This window comes from Anser cygnoides, chromosome 8 (assembly GCF_040182565.1).
Source record: "Anser cygnoides isolate HZ-2024a breed goose chromosome 8, Taihu_goose_T2T_genome, whole genome shotgun sequence".
In the NCBI taxonomy this organism is placed as follows: Eukaryota; Metazoa; Chordata; class Aves; order Anseriformes; family Anatidae; genus Anser; species Anser cygnoides.
This window is the reverse complement of record NC_089880.1, coordinates 16,995,533-17,010,138: the sequence shown is the minus strand read 5'-3', so window position 1 is coordinate 17,010,138 and position 14,606 is coordinate 16,995,533. Positions and strand designations below refer to the sequence as shown.

General features: G+C 48.1%; 1 long non-coding RNA gene across 1 annotated transcript in view; it reads right to left on the bottom strand.

Annotated features, from left to right (window-relative positions):
• LOC136791365 (uncharacterized) overlaps positions 1 to 14,606 on the bottom strand; it is an 80,271-nt gene that overhangs the window by 2,148 nt on the left and 63,517 nt on the right. Inside the window, exon 6 of the long non-coding RNA XR_010833196.1 lies at positions 1,723 to 1,999. This is a non-coding gene — a long non-coding RNA (uncharacterized lncRNA). The remainder of the gene's footprint in view (positions 1 to 1,722; positions 2,000 to 14,606) is intronic.

Below are 14,606 nucleotides of genomic sequence, written 5' to 3'. Positions count from 1 at the left end.
TCATGATCCGACCCTGCTCGAAACGCCCTTACACAGCAGCGGCGCAGTGCCTGGCAGCGCTGCTTGGCACGCGGTGAGCACGTGAAGGCTTGTTGCTTCCAAACCACACCCTGGGCAGGATCCCGTGCCCTCCAGATTGGGCCTCAGCTTTCCTACAAAACAGTTCTGTTTTTCAGAAATCATTAGAAGAAAGACACGGTCTCCTCTTGTAACTCAAGCTGGGCAAGGTTTTCCACAGGATCTTTTGCTTGCACACAACATGGAAACATCAGTTACATTGCTAACACCAAATGAGTTTAATCTTTCCCGTTTCTTGGTCAGCAACCCAGCAAAGATGCTTCTTTGTTTAATTTATATATTTTTTTTCCCCTAATAAACAGCCATATGAATTTACTAATCATCCTACTAGTATTGCAGATCTGTAGGAATTAGCTGTTTAATAGGTTGTCTCAGTAGTTTTCGGGAATCTAAACTCCATCAGCTATCCTGTAAGTCCTGGTTGATATAAATGGGCTTACTATTAACCCCCTCTGGTCCCCAGGGATGTTCCCGTCTTCCATTACAGTCCAATAGTTTTAAACTTCCTTAAGTCATTATCCAAAGCAAATAAACTGGGATGAATTCAAGCCCTACTAACTGAAATTTCTCAGACTGAATAGCCTTTCACCTCTACTTTTCTCATTCCAATTCTACTTCCATTTTAATCATCCCACCAATAAACCTTACTTTGCAGGGCTGAAGCAATTACACCAAACTCCAGTCCTTCCCACCCCTTCTGTTAAGAGTTGTCCACTTTCTTCACCTCCCTCCTGTTTTGCTTTTTAAACAGCTTTCTTACCACCGTTCATATCACTGTCACAGCTCAGCACTCCCTGATTTCGCAGGACACTGAGCACTTTGGTGCACCCCTGGTTTGTATCCTGCCTCAGCAGACCCAGCTACAGCAGGTACCAGCCCGCGAGGCACTGCTGAAGATCTCCGACCACTCCAGCTGACAGCAAATTGCCACACCAACAGGCAATCCTCATCCAGAAATTAAATTATGAGCAACTAGGTTTGCCTAACTCCTCAAAAATAGCTGCAGCTGCACCTCATTTTTCAGAGTATCCCAGGGAGGTGATCTCTTTTTCATTTTCCTTCCATATTTCTCAGATGCTCCCACTTCCATTGCGCAATGAGCCTGGGGAGACCTGGACTTGGCCACTACCGTCAGCAAACCTGACTGACAGCCCATCTGCTTGGGCGAACTAACGAACGCTCCAACTCCTTGTTAGCTACGTGCTGTCTGTTGTCTTCTCTGCACCTAACTGACATAATTGATAGCCCTGATGCTTTATCTCTCATTAATCACCCTTTGCATCCACACCCAGCTACCAGCTTCTCCCCACATTTCTTGTCTGGCCACCAAGCTTTTTTTGCCAAACCTGAGTGGCTCTTCTGAGCTTTTTTTTGCAGCTTTTTCCCTTTTCTGGCACATGTTTCATAAGTAACACTTCTGCCCTTTGTTACCCTCAAATTTATCTTTTGATGCCGTTTGCCCTATCCAGACACTCCCCTTCTCTTTCCAACCTTCCTGCTTCCACTGTCTTCTGCTGGGGTGCCCGCACTTTTTCTAAAAAGCCATCTACGCCACTTCCTTGTCCTAATCCAGGTACCAACCAGGCATCTCGATTCCACCAGACCAACCCCAAAACCTCAGCACAACTGGAAGCCAGCTCTCACCAGCAGCATGCCAATGTCCAGCCTGCAGAGGAGGCCCTCTCTCTTGCAGAGTGTTGCCTCCATGGTCCAGGGTGGCTGTGACGCCCATCTGCTCTCCGAAACACCCAAACAGACGCCCTGTTTGGAGGCTTTCAGGCCAGCTGCTGGGTGAAGCTGTGGCGTGGAGTGGGTTGAAGCCAGCCAGCTGTATTTGCACCAGAGGGCGCTTACAGACTACTGAGCTGGAGCCCTCCTCTTCTGGGTGCTCTGCAAAAGGCCCTGCGCTGCTGCTCGGTTCCTGCAAACAAAAGGAGGAAACAAAAACACCCCGTAAGCACACATCCTTGGCAGGGAATGGGTTCGCGTCCCTTCCCCAGTGCAGCGCTTGTTCGCAAGGTGAAATTCTGCACCCTGAGCTATGCAGTCCACAATACTTCAGTTATTCTTATGACTTTAGAGGCATTCCTGTAATATTTTTGTATTCCCAGACAGATGCATTGAAAATTGTGGAAACCAAATGCTTCCCGAGGTATCTGCCTGTGCTACCCATCAGCACAGGAAGCATGTGCCCAACCTGCTCGTGGCCTGTGCCCCCCCCAGCCCTCCCCATGCCGGCTGGTATTACCTTCTTGTGGTACCACCAGCCAGCTGGTGGATGCGGTTTTCTATCACGTCTGACTTTTACATAGTGGAGTGAAAGAGAACATGATTTTGGTACTCTCTGGAGGCTCAGCTAAGCCTCCCTAGTTATTAATTGCATTACACAACTTAGTTATGTTGAATGGTACAGGGTTCAGGACACTGACTTTTGCCCAGTCCTCTATCTCTTAGACAATACAAGAACAAGTCCCTGTGGTGTTCAGATCCCTCCCTACTGTCTGGATCCTCTGCAGCTGATCCTCCCACCCTGGTGCCTCAGCAAGGGAGGCAGGGTGCGAAGCAAGGGCAGCTTTGCCAAGCTTTACAGCAAAACACCAGGAAAGGGTCTTTAAGCCAGCCAGCACACTTTGCCTCCTCTGTTTGCGTGTTAGATACTGTAGTATCCTCTAAGTAAACAGTCAGCATGGTGAGCTTCTCAAAACCCGCCCCAGTCCTCACTCTTTCCCATCTCATTCCCCCTTCCAGCAAATATGAGCTACTTCTGTCCTTCTCTCTGGTTGTGGAGAGAGTCAGGACCAAATTTTCAGGACGTAAGCACTGCATTGATCATCATGATTAAAAGTTTCTCTCCACAAGTGAATATCCTCAAGAATGACACAACATAAAGTGTTATCAGTTGTGACAGCAAGTTGATGCTAGCAAGAGAGTAATCCCAGCTGCCCACCTCCTGTGTAGAGCTATAGGAACACTTCTAGGTTTGTGCATGCGTCTTTTGAAAGCTTTGAATAGATATCCGGAGGGAAAATCCAGCTTGAATCCTGTCACAAAAGATCATATTTAATGTAAAAGACTATAATGCAACATAAATAATATACTGCCTTATAAAATAAGTGGCTGAGAATAGAAACGCACTGTTCTTAGAAATACGGTACATTTTGCAGAAAAACAGCAGAGCAAAAGAAAAAGTGGTCATTCTCCCAATAAAATTTAGTTTACTGAAAAACAAAACAAAACAACAACAAAATTGAAAATAGAAAGAAAGTAATAAATCAAAGATTAGGAACTCCAGCACTGAAAACATGTTGCTTATTTTCCTTAGAGCCAGCTTGCTACTAGTTATAAACATCAGTGTCCTAAAAAGGGATGGGCTCAGCTGATACTCTGACTAGCCTATTGCTAAAGCAAAATTACAAAACAGAGAGCAATCATAATTACTGGCTAAATGGGTTTGGAGCTGAGATAGAAAGCTAGAAGAGAAACTGTTTAGGAAATAAATCATGAGTTGCACGCATGTATCGTGGTAGAAGGAAGTTACTCATGGATTTGTCCAAGGGCTGACCTTGGATCTGGTATTGTTCATTCTTACTGATGGTCTTAGACTAAACCCAAGGACAATGCCAATTAAGTGACAAGGCAGCAAAAGATACAAAAGAGGAGGGAGAGTATCATGTGAGGAGGAGAACATGACACTGAGAGACAGAAGAAAATACCTCTGTCCAGCTGGCAGCATTGCACGTCCAGGTACAAACCTATGCTGTATATTTTGGTTTACCAACAGGCTGATGGAAACCAGGATCTGAATGTGTTAGCCAGACTCAGCGAAATGCCACCAAATAGCATGGCTATGAAAAGAGAAATGCATTTTCTAGGAGCTCTCAGGCAAACTATTTCCAGCAGCGACATGTAACCCAGTAGTTACCAGCACCGATGCCACTGAACAAGACACCTGCCCTATCTCTGGGATGCTGTAGGCACTGTTGGGCATCCACGCCCCATCAGCCAAGCTGGGTGCTGGTGGATCCCTCCTGGAAGAGACGTGTGAAGGAGCTGCGATGGGGATCAGCGAGCGCAAAATGGGTGCTTAGACAGGAGGCTGAATGTGCTCAAAGGCTTATTTCCCATCTGATCAGAACCAGTTCTCATGGAAACATAGAACTCTTCTCCACCAGGAATATTTGATTCTGTGCTAAGTTCCATGCTTATATTATTTTCTCCACCAAGCCTTTAACATTTCATCTGACCAGGACTTCTGCTGCTGTGAGGACCCTTGCGGATGGAAAAAATCAAACTTGCGAATCACTTGCAGGTCATGGCATCTTCCAACACATTTACTGTCCAGAGAGTCAGACCCATCCTTGCACGGGAGCCCAGGAAGGAGCCCACCTGAAGCACGTTATTACGCTGCAGCGAGGGCGTCGCGTCAGCCAACATTCAGCTGGCCCCTGCTGCTGCTGGAGAAGGAGAAGGTGCCTGGAGGATTACACACACACAGACCTTTGTCACGGTGGCAGAGGCCAGAGAAAACAGCTCCTGCGTGCACACCATTTCACACAGTGTGGGTGTTATGTTGGGATTACGAGTTTGTTTTCACAGGAAGGGAAATGGCTGGCATACATGAATGAGCAGGCAAGATGTTTCTCCTTTTGGCTCCCGCATCTCGGTTGGGCTGTATGGGCCTGGTGAGGGGAGCTTGCTAGGGAAGAGGCTCAGGAGGGTGTCTGCATTGCAAGACCACTGGGAGAAACACAGGCTAGAATCAGAGCTGGCTGCGAACATTTTAGAATTTTTTTTGTTGTTGTTTTTTAAAACCAGCTGTTAAAACGTGTTGTCAAAGCAATGTATTTGGTTAAAAGAGCTTACACTGAGCAAAGGGAATTTACACAGCAGCACAAACCCCCCCAAAACCTCTGGGTGGTAATTTCCCCCTGTCAAAGTAATTCCCATCTAGCTTGTTCCCCAGCATCATCTTTAATTGCTAGGGCCTCACAGAGAGGCCTGTGTAAGGGAAGGAAAATAATAATTAGCCTAGCTTTTCTCTCATCTTTGCTGTCAGTCTGCAGGGACTGGCCTTTTAAACATTTATTTGCTTAAATAATGTTGCTCTGGTGGATTGTTAGAAGGAAGAACCCAGAGGGAAGAAGTGTTTGCATTGCACAGTGCAGGCACAGGGGGGAATCACGCTTCTCTTGCTGCCTTCAGGGAGCTGAATTTTGTTGGCATGTGTCAAAGAAAGGCTTCTCTCCTGTTCCACGAAATCATGGGTTTTAGGAGTATGAGAGGAGACAGAAAAATCCTGGTGTTACAATTGGGCACACTGGGAAAAGGGCTGGGGAGAAGACCTGGAACAGAACTAATCAATCAGAAAGGCAGAGCAGAGCAGTGGATGGAGTGCTCTTCAGTCACAGCCGTTCTCCCTCTACACCACCCATTCAGTCCTCCAGAGGTGCTCATTAAACAACAAAAAAAATGGGGAAAACCTCAGTAACTTGGGTATTTTTTGACTCGGTTGTGAGACAGAAAGCACTAAGGAGAGCCAGGACTGCAGCCTGCACAGGAAAGAAGTGCCAGAGGCTTTGGGGAAGCCTGCAGCTCTTTTGCAGGAGCCATCCCAGTGATCACGAGCAGTAAAAATAAAACTTCCTCTGAATCCTTTCAATGTGGGGGCATTAAATTATCTCCCTGACCTGTCAGATCGGCAAAGCAGTAGATCTGTAGCACAATACAGCCATCAAGGCTGGAGGAGACCTCAGGAAGTCCCCGTCCTTCGGGAGTGTCTGAGTGGGATCAATGCACACAAATCCATGGGCCCTGACGGGATGCATCCATGTGTGCTAAGGGAGTTGGGAGAGGTGATCGCCAAACCGCTCTCTATCATCTCTGCAAGGTCCTGGAGAACAGGAGAGGTGCCTGAAGACTGGAGGATAGCCACTGTCACTCCAGTCTTCAAGAAGGGCAAGAAAGAGGATCCGGGAAACTACAGGCCAGTCAGTCTCACCTCTGTCCCTGGAAAGGTGTTGGAACAGCTTGTTCTGGATGCCATCTCCAAGCAACGTAAAGAGAAGAAGGTTATGAGGAGTAGTCAGCATGGATTCACCAAGGGGAAGTTGTGCTCGACCAACCTCGTTGCCTTCTATGATGGCATCACCAGCTGGATAGATGGGGGGAGAGCAGTGGATGTCATCTACCTTGACTTTAGCAAGGCTTTTGACACTGTCTCCCACGACATCCTGCTAGCAAAGCTGAGAAAGTGTGGGATAGATGAGTGGGCAGTAAGGTGGGTTGAGAACTGGCTGACTGGCCAAGCTCAGAGGGTGGTGATTGGCGGCGCAGAGTCCGGCTGGAGACCTGTGACAAGCAGTGTTCCCCAGGGGTCGGTGCTGGGTCCAGTCCTGTTCAACATCTTCATCAACGACCTTGATGAGGGAATAGTGTCTGCCCTCAGCAAGTACGCCGATGACACGAAGCTGGGAGGAGTGGCTGACACACCAGAAGGCTGTGCTGCCATTCAGCGAGACCTGGACAGGCTGGAGAGCTGGGCAGGAAGAAACCAAATGAGGTTTAACAAGATCAAGTGTAGAGTCCTGCACGTGGGAAGGAACAACCGCACATATCAGTACAGGCTGGGGTGCGACCTGCTGGAGAGGAGCTCTGCGGAGAAGGACCTGGGGGTCCTGGTAGACAACAGGTTAACCATGAGCCAGCAGCATGCCCTGGTGGCCAAGAGGGCCAATGGGATCCTGGCGTGCATTAAAAGGAGCGTGGCCAGCAGGTCAAGGGAGGTGATCCTCCCCCTCTACTCTGCCCTGGTCAGGCCTCACCTGGGGTACTATGTGCAGTTCTGGGCTCCCCAGTACAAAAAAGACAGGGATCTCCTGGAAAGAGGCCAGCGGAGGGCCACAAAGATGATACGGGGCCTGGAGCATCTTCCCTATGAGGAAAGGCTGAGAGACCTGGGTCCGTTCAGCCTGGAGAAGAGAAGACTGAGAGGGGATCTTATCAATGTTTATAAATACCTGAGGTGTGGGAGACAGAGGGATTTGGCCAACCTCTTTTCAGTGGTTTGTGGGGATAGGACAAGGGGCAATGGCCACAAAATGGATCACAGGAAGTTCTGCACCAGCATGCGAAAGAGCTTCTTCACGGTGAGGGTGACGGAGCACTGGAACAGGCTGCCCACGGAGGTTGTGGAGTCTCCTTCTCTGGAGACATTCAAGGCCTGTCTGGATGCCTACCTGGGCAGCCTGCTCTAAGGAGCCTGCTTTGGCAGGGGAGTTGGACCCGATGATCTCTTGAGGTCCCTTCCAACCCCTACAATTCTGTGATTCTGTGATCCTGTCCACCCTCCTGCTCAAAGCAGCTCAGCTCTGGGGTTAGACCAAGCTGCTCAGGGCTTGAGCCAGTTGGGTACTGAAAACCCCCAAGGCTGGGGATGGCAGAGCCTCTCTGGGTGACCTGTGCCACTGCACAGATGAGCACAGCTTGGATCAGCACAGCCCGAGCACCCAAGCACTGGCTTTCATTTCTGGAGACCTCCTGGAGGGACAGATGCTCACCTGGTGCCAGCACCTCCTTCCTTACCAGGATCTGCCCAGGCTTCACAATATCTCTGTGGCACAGCGCTGCAGGTAAAATGCCCTTTTTCGCTAAACATAACAAAATAGTTGGATATCCAGGGTTATTTCTGCAGCAGCACAGATGGATTGTTGGCAACCCAGAGCACTTCAGTAACCATAATATTTTGGATTGCTGAGAAAGCCGCACTTCCAATTGTAGTGGGTTTACATGGCAAGGTTTTGGTAGCAGGGGGCCACAGAGGTGGCTTCTGTGAGAAGAATCTAGAAGCTGCCCCATGTTAGGTAAGGGCCCCGCTGCTGACCAGAGCCGAGCCAATAAGCGATGTTGTTTGCGCCTCTGTGAGAGCACATTTAAGAAAGGGGAAAAAAAAAAAAAAAAAAGTGAGAGGAGTGAGAAACAGCCTTGCAGGTGCCAAGGTCAGTGAAGAAGGAGGGGGAGAGGTGCTCCAGGCACCGGAGCAGAAGTCCCCTGCGGCCTGTGGTGAGGACCATGGTGAAGCAGGCTGTCCCCCTGCAGCCCATGGAGTACCACAGTGGAGCAGGTGGACCTGCACTGATGGAGGCTGCGACCTGTGGAGGATCCCCGCCAGAGCAGGCCCCAGGCCGGAGCTGCAGCCTGTGGAGAGGAGCCCACGCAGGAGCAGGTGACCTGGCAGGAGCTGCTGCCCATGGGGGACCCAGGTTGGAGCAGTTTGCTCCTGACGGATGGGCCCCGGGGTACGGACCCATATCTGGAGCAGTTCTTGAAGAGCTGCTGCCTGTGGGAAGCCTATGCCAGATCAGTTCGACAAGGATGGCATCCCGTGGGAGGGACCCCACAGCACAGGGGACGAGAGTGACCGAGAAGAGGCGGCAGAGACAAAGTGCTATTGACTGACCATAACCCCCATTCCCCCATTGCCCTGTGCCACTCAGGGAGAGGAGGTGGAAGAGGGTGGATGGGGGGGAAGGCGTTTTTGGTTTCTTTCCTTTGTTTCTCGCTTCTCTAGCTTGTTAGTAATAGGCAATAAATCTTACTATCTCCCTGCTCTGAGTCTGTTTTGCCCGTCATGATAATTGTTGAGTGATCTCCCCATCCTTATCTCAACCTTTGAGCCCTTTGCATCGCATTTTTCTCCCCCTTTCCCTTTGAGGAGGGGGGGAGTGAGAGAGTGGTTGTGGTGGAGCTCAGCCACCCATCCGAGTAAAACCACCACACCAGTCTTGTCAGCATGGTGCGGTAGTTTGGACTGTTAACCACCAGCATTGAAAGCGGCAAGCAAAAACCAGCTTATTGCTTGTAGGTGGCTAGCTTCTCCGCCAGTTAGCAGCATCAATAACAATAAAATTAAAATTAAAACAGGAGCAGTATAATCTGAAGGTCAGCTCACAAATTGAAAATTATGCAAGAGCAAATGAGGCTAGTGCTTTGCTAACAGGAAGAACTGGTTATCAGACTGCTTCTGCAGAGGCAACCTTAAAGAAAATTTGGGGGATGACATGCCACAAAGGTATTTATTGTTGTATATTATTACAGCTATATCCCAAAGGAGGTGATGTAACTAAAGTATGGCAAAAGCTTTTATGGGGCATGCAAAAAAATAAAGGGAATATAACAAAAAAAAAAAGAATCAAAAGGATGAGGGGTTGTGATTTCTTGTCTCTTTTTAACAACTAAGAAGCATTACTTACTTTTCTTACTTCTACAAGAAAAAGGAAGGTCCACTGCAAACCTGAAAGGTAGCTGATCCAAAAGGAAGTTTTGAGGAAAGCAACCAGGAAGAGTCTTTATCTCAGCTGCACTTGGAGAAGCTGCAGGGCAGCTGGGATTGGGCCTGGGATTGAAATCCATTCCCCCATCCCAAAACCCATCCCGAGTGCAGAGGTGGGATCCACTTAGTTCTAGAGACCACAAATGAGACTCAGCAATTTGGGGTTATACTTTGAACAAAAACAAACAAACAAACAAAAACACTCTTCTTTTGTTTTTCAATAGCCAAGCCTCAAGGTGCCTGCAGCAGCGGGGACAGTGCGTCGGGCTAAGCCCTGCTCATGCTGCTGAAAAGGCATGCTGCTGAAAACCCACATGGAGACCGGGGCTGGATCCTGTGTGTAGGTAAGCAAATAACTAAGATCACAACACAGGAAGAAAAAGGCGGCAAAATTGCAAATTTTGGAGAACAACAGAGAATTAGAAAATGAACGTTGGCACCAACGCGCATAATAAAACATGACAGTTCATCGTAGACCTGTCTGGGAAGGAAGCCGTCAGTGAGGATAAAAACTGAACTAAAATCAAGACTTTTGGTAAATGGAAAGACTGAGGCATCCTGATGAGAGCCTTTAGAAGTTACCTAAAAATAAACAAACAAATAAACCCCTAAAGATCTGAAGATTTCAGCACCATCTGGAGACGCTGGGAAAAGAGAAACAGCTTGCTGCTGTAGGAGGTATTAAAGAACGGGGTTTACATATATATGTGGAGATGTATATCAGAGTTCTACACGTTGGCAGCAGAGATGAAGCCAAGGCTCAGAAGTCGAATCCAATGGGAGATGTCTGAAGCTACCATTCATTTGGATCAGCTCGCTGCAACACACACCTGCGGCAAAACTGGGCTTTGCCTTCTGCCTCCCCTCCATCAGTGCTGGGAAGGTCTTATGGAAGGAGAGGGGAAAGCAAGCGGCATTTATCTCACTGCGACACTATAGGGTGATTTGGGGTGCATGGGGGATTTTTCGGTGTAGAAGCAATAACAGACCTGAGCAAAACTGCATGCAGACCCCAGAGCAGCCACCATCTGAGCCAGGTACAGACAATCCAATACAAAACCAGCAGAGCTGAAAAGGTCTTGAGAAGCCCATCAAGATTTGAATATACTGACAGAACAACAACCCTATGAAAAAACAGATGTTTATGCCAGGTTGGGTGCTGAGAGAGGCAACGCTCTGCCGGAGCCCAGCGCCCCTGCCCACACACAGTGAGTGCCAAGCCCAGGCAGGAGACCATGACCTGTCGCTAACTTTACATCGCTTAATGCACACGGTTTGTCTCGGAGATGAAAAGATAATAACAGAGGGCTTTACCAGTGTGCTGCACTTATTTCAAAGTGGCCTTAATGACGCTGGAGTCGTCAGGAGAAGAACCACATTACATCCCAAAGCGGTGGGAGCGCGTATGAGCCACGAATAATTCCCCTGCCTCTGTATCTTGGTTCAGCTCCCTAAAATGAGGATTACTTCAAGGTACAGAGAGTTTCAGCTTAGCTGTTGCTTCCATGGCAGGTTGAACAAGTGAGGTACAGTTTAATTGCTAGGCATGAGCAATTAAATTAAATTAAATTAAATTAAATTAAAAAGTTAAGCTCTCATTATCTGAAACTGAACGCTGGAAATTAATAGACACTTACAGCCTTAATCTCTGTTCCTCAGATCTCTAGCTGCAAAAGGGAGCAGTATCACCCCTGTCTAATTTCCTCAGCTAATTATATAGGATTACAATGCTTGCAGCTCACTAATGCTTGTGCATTGTTTTGATATTCTGGTGAAACACCCCAAAGGCAAGAGTTCTGTATTCAGTGCTGCTGCGTCCCGACACTGTTTGATGGATAATCCATAAGGTGACACACCGATGGGAAGGATAAGAAGGATGATTGAGTGACTCTCCATTCACCAAGTGGAACGAAATAGTATTGAAACCTATAAAAAAAGACTGTTTTAACACTTATCCACAAGAAAATCAAACTTAGGACATGCACACGGCCTCAGTTCTGGGATTTCCTAGTGCTGGGCTTTGCAATCCTTAAACTTCCCATCACAGACTCAAATTCTCTCTTGTGGCATGAGCACCTTGTGTGGACCTTGTGGAGGAGAGGGCAGAGCTCTTACGGCTGCCACAGCTGACGTACAGCTGCCTGTTAATGGCCAGCAGACATGGTGAACCCCAGCCCAGCTCTACCACCCGTGGCTTTGTTGGGGCCATGGAATGCCCACTGGCTACCCCATGTCCACCCTCCTTTGCCTCTGTGCCTTGGCCTGGGGAACCAGCCCCTGCAGCTGGAGTTTGGCAAACATACTTCTGTAGGGAAGGCTTTTTTCGAGGGTATCGCTGAGAATCTCTTTAGATAGCAAAATTATCCATTTTCCTGGTAAGCAGACCCAGCCACAGCAGCATTAAAGGCACTTTTGCCTTTGGTGTGGCAATTTCTTCTCAGATACTAACTACAACAACAGAATTTTCCTGTGTTTTCTCCAGTGTGAAGAGCCATTTTGTGACCTTGTTAACCTAGTGCAGCCCTGAAATACAAAGCATGGCAGCACACTTGGCTAGGATTTCAGGTTGCAAACAGGATCTAAATCTCCTATTTCTTTCCACATCTTTCATGCAAAGCCCTTCAAAGACTTTGCTGTGAGAGGTATTGAGGAAGATGCACACCCTGCAAGACTCCTGCAGCAAGTGAAGCTGAGAGAGGAAAAGCAGAGAAGTGACATCTGAAACACCAGCATGCTTCTGGGGTTCAACGTGGTCCTTCTCAACAGAATATCAGAGGAATAACAGGATATCAGAGCATATCAGAGATATCAGAGCATATCAGTATGGAGACACATTTTAGTTTTTTTTGTTGGTTTTTTTTTTTGCCATGAAGAAGGAAAATACCACGTGGGGCAGAATTTGCTTGCTGCCTCCATTATTTCAAAGCCAACCTCCAGGCCCATGGCAGCACAATTCGTACCAGACAGCGCAGTGAGTCACCCGACATATACAAATGGTGCAGTGCCATCAGGCTTGGGCACGAGAACCAGAGAAACCTGAAGCTAAAAATACAGCCCAGCACTTCCTCCAGGCCCTCGCACACGCCTGCCATGTTGCCAGCATCCTGGCTGAGCCAAACCGAAGGCTCGAAGTGGAAGAGCTGCGTTCAGACACACAGTCTATTTTTAAAAGCTAATTCACTTTTTGTAGCTCGCAGTGTAAGTTCATTGATATATAAAGCACATGGATGTCTCTGAAGATGATACATTTAACCCAGTGTCGTCTGGAAGCTTTATTTAATTCTTAGTGTTTTTACATGGGGACTTGCTCATGAGTACCAGCAGCTTACTCAGGAAGTCATCCTCCTCCTGCTGCACTTGTGCTGCCGGCAGGACACCAACTTCCACCTGGTCACTGATGGCTTGTTGCACTTTCCCTCTTGCCATCTGGCTTACCTGCAGCCTGGTCTAAAAATCGGAGATGAGGAGGAGCAAGCAAATTCTGCCCTGCACAGACTTTTCTTCCTTTTTTGCAATAAACTCTAAATTCTGTCACAATATCTTTTTCAATCTCTCTCTGAGATCAGCCCTCTGTGAGGTACACCCTCTTTAAGTATTCCTGAATTCCATCACTTATTTGCTTCAATGGCTTTCTCCTCCCTAAATTATCCCTCAGGTCTAGGACCATTTCTGTCACCCCCTGCTCCTTGCAGGGCCCAGGGCGCACACAGGCCGACCACAGGGTGAACACCCTGGGCGTGCAGTGCTTTCCAGCATCCCCATGACCAGCACGTGGCAGACAGCCAGGTCCTGTGTCTGCTGCAGCCGCATTGGGGACCTCTTCTCAGGGCATCAACAGGCTGTGCTGGCCTGGAGGAGCTCCGTCCATAGCCTCATTCCCCCCCCCCCCCCCCCTTTTTTTTTTGTGCACAGGGGTCCATCAGCAAGCTGGAGAACCAGCACAGTGGGCTGATGGCAGCAGACCATTATCATACAAGGGTAGAGCAGACACAAGCGTAGTTACCTCAGCCTATGCTTGAGATAGAAAATTGAGGCCATACAGACTCACATTTTTTCAGATTTCCTGCCCCTGCCATGAAGGCTGCTGAGCCACTTCTCCCACACCCAACAGAAAGAAACTCTACTTTATTTGAGCTTGGTGAGCAAAATATGGAAAAGCCAGAAAACACCTCATAATATAACACTGGAGAGTCCATTATACCTTCTCCTCCCAAATAAATGTCTTTCACCCCCTCTTACTTCTTTTCTTCAGAAAACATTTCTTCTGATGTTATTCCAGGACTGATACCAGGCTCCTTTGATGCACTGAAATTCCCCAAAGAACAACACTCAACTTTTGCAAGCAACCCTTATCTACATGTATATATTCCTCCTCTCCGCCTCCAAGGAATAGTTTCCTATGATCTTCCAATATTTATTTAGGTCATTTTTGTCTTCATCCAATTTTATCTTTGGAGAAGAAAGTCTGCATATGTTTCTTCAGATGTCACTCTCCCTCCTGCGCAGTCACGGTAAATACACAGCTATGAAGTCTTTCCTCCATGTAAACAGATCTGGAGCAAGCACCCTAGTTATCTTCAAGATTTACCCTTGGGGTAGCAGCTCCCCTTGAAGTCTGTATTAGTTTTAGCGTTCTCTGCAATTAGCAGCATTAGGTCAACACTGAGACAATTTCCAAAGCCTCCACCTCAGTTTCTGGCATTGGGATTTCTTCTCCCAAAGCCTCTGAAGACAAATTCTGCACAAGAACCACAAGCACAACAGTTCACGGTATCCACTGGCACTTGAACAACGCTTTTTACAGATCTGATTTCTCCTCAGCTGAATTCAGCCCTCTGGATATGAAACCATTTGGGCGCGAGAGCTCCCTGCATGGGGCAGCATCCCCTCGCTTAGACTGCACCAGCCACTACAAGACTGCAACGGAGGAAAACAAGGTCGTGTTTTGCCTAATTACCAGACAGTGAAAGCTATTCTGAGGCTGCCAAGCCAGTGCTATAGAGCGCAATGAATTTCGTATAGTTTCTGCAATTTGTCACAGCACAGGTATCGCTCCCTCACACACACAGCTGGCTTGTTCTTCAGTGGAACAGCCTGCAGCAGCACCCGGCTCCGGGCAAGGCTTGCTTGCTGCCTTACCAGCTCTGAAAGCCGCAGGACCTGCAGGGGAGTGGGCTCAGGCCGACTTTCCCCACGTGGG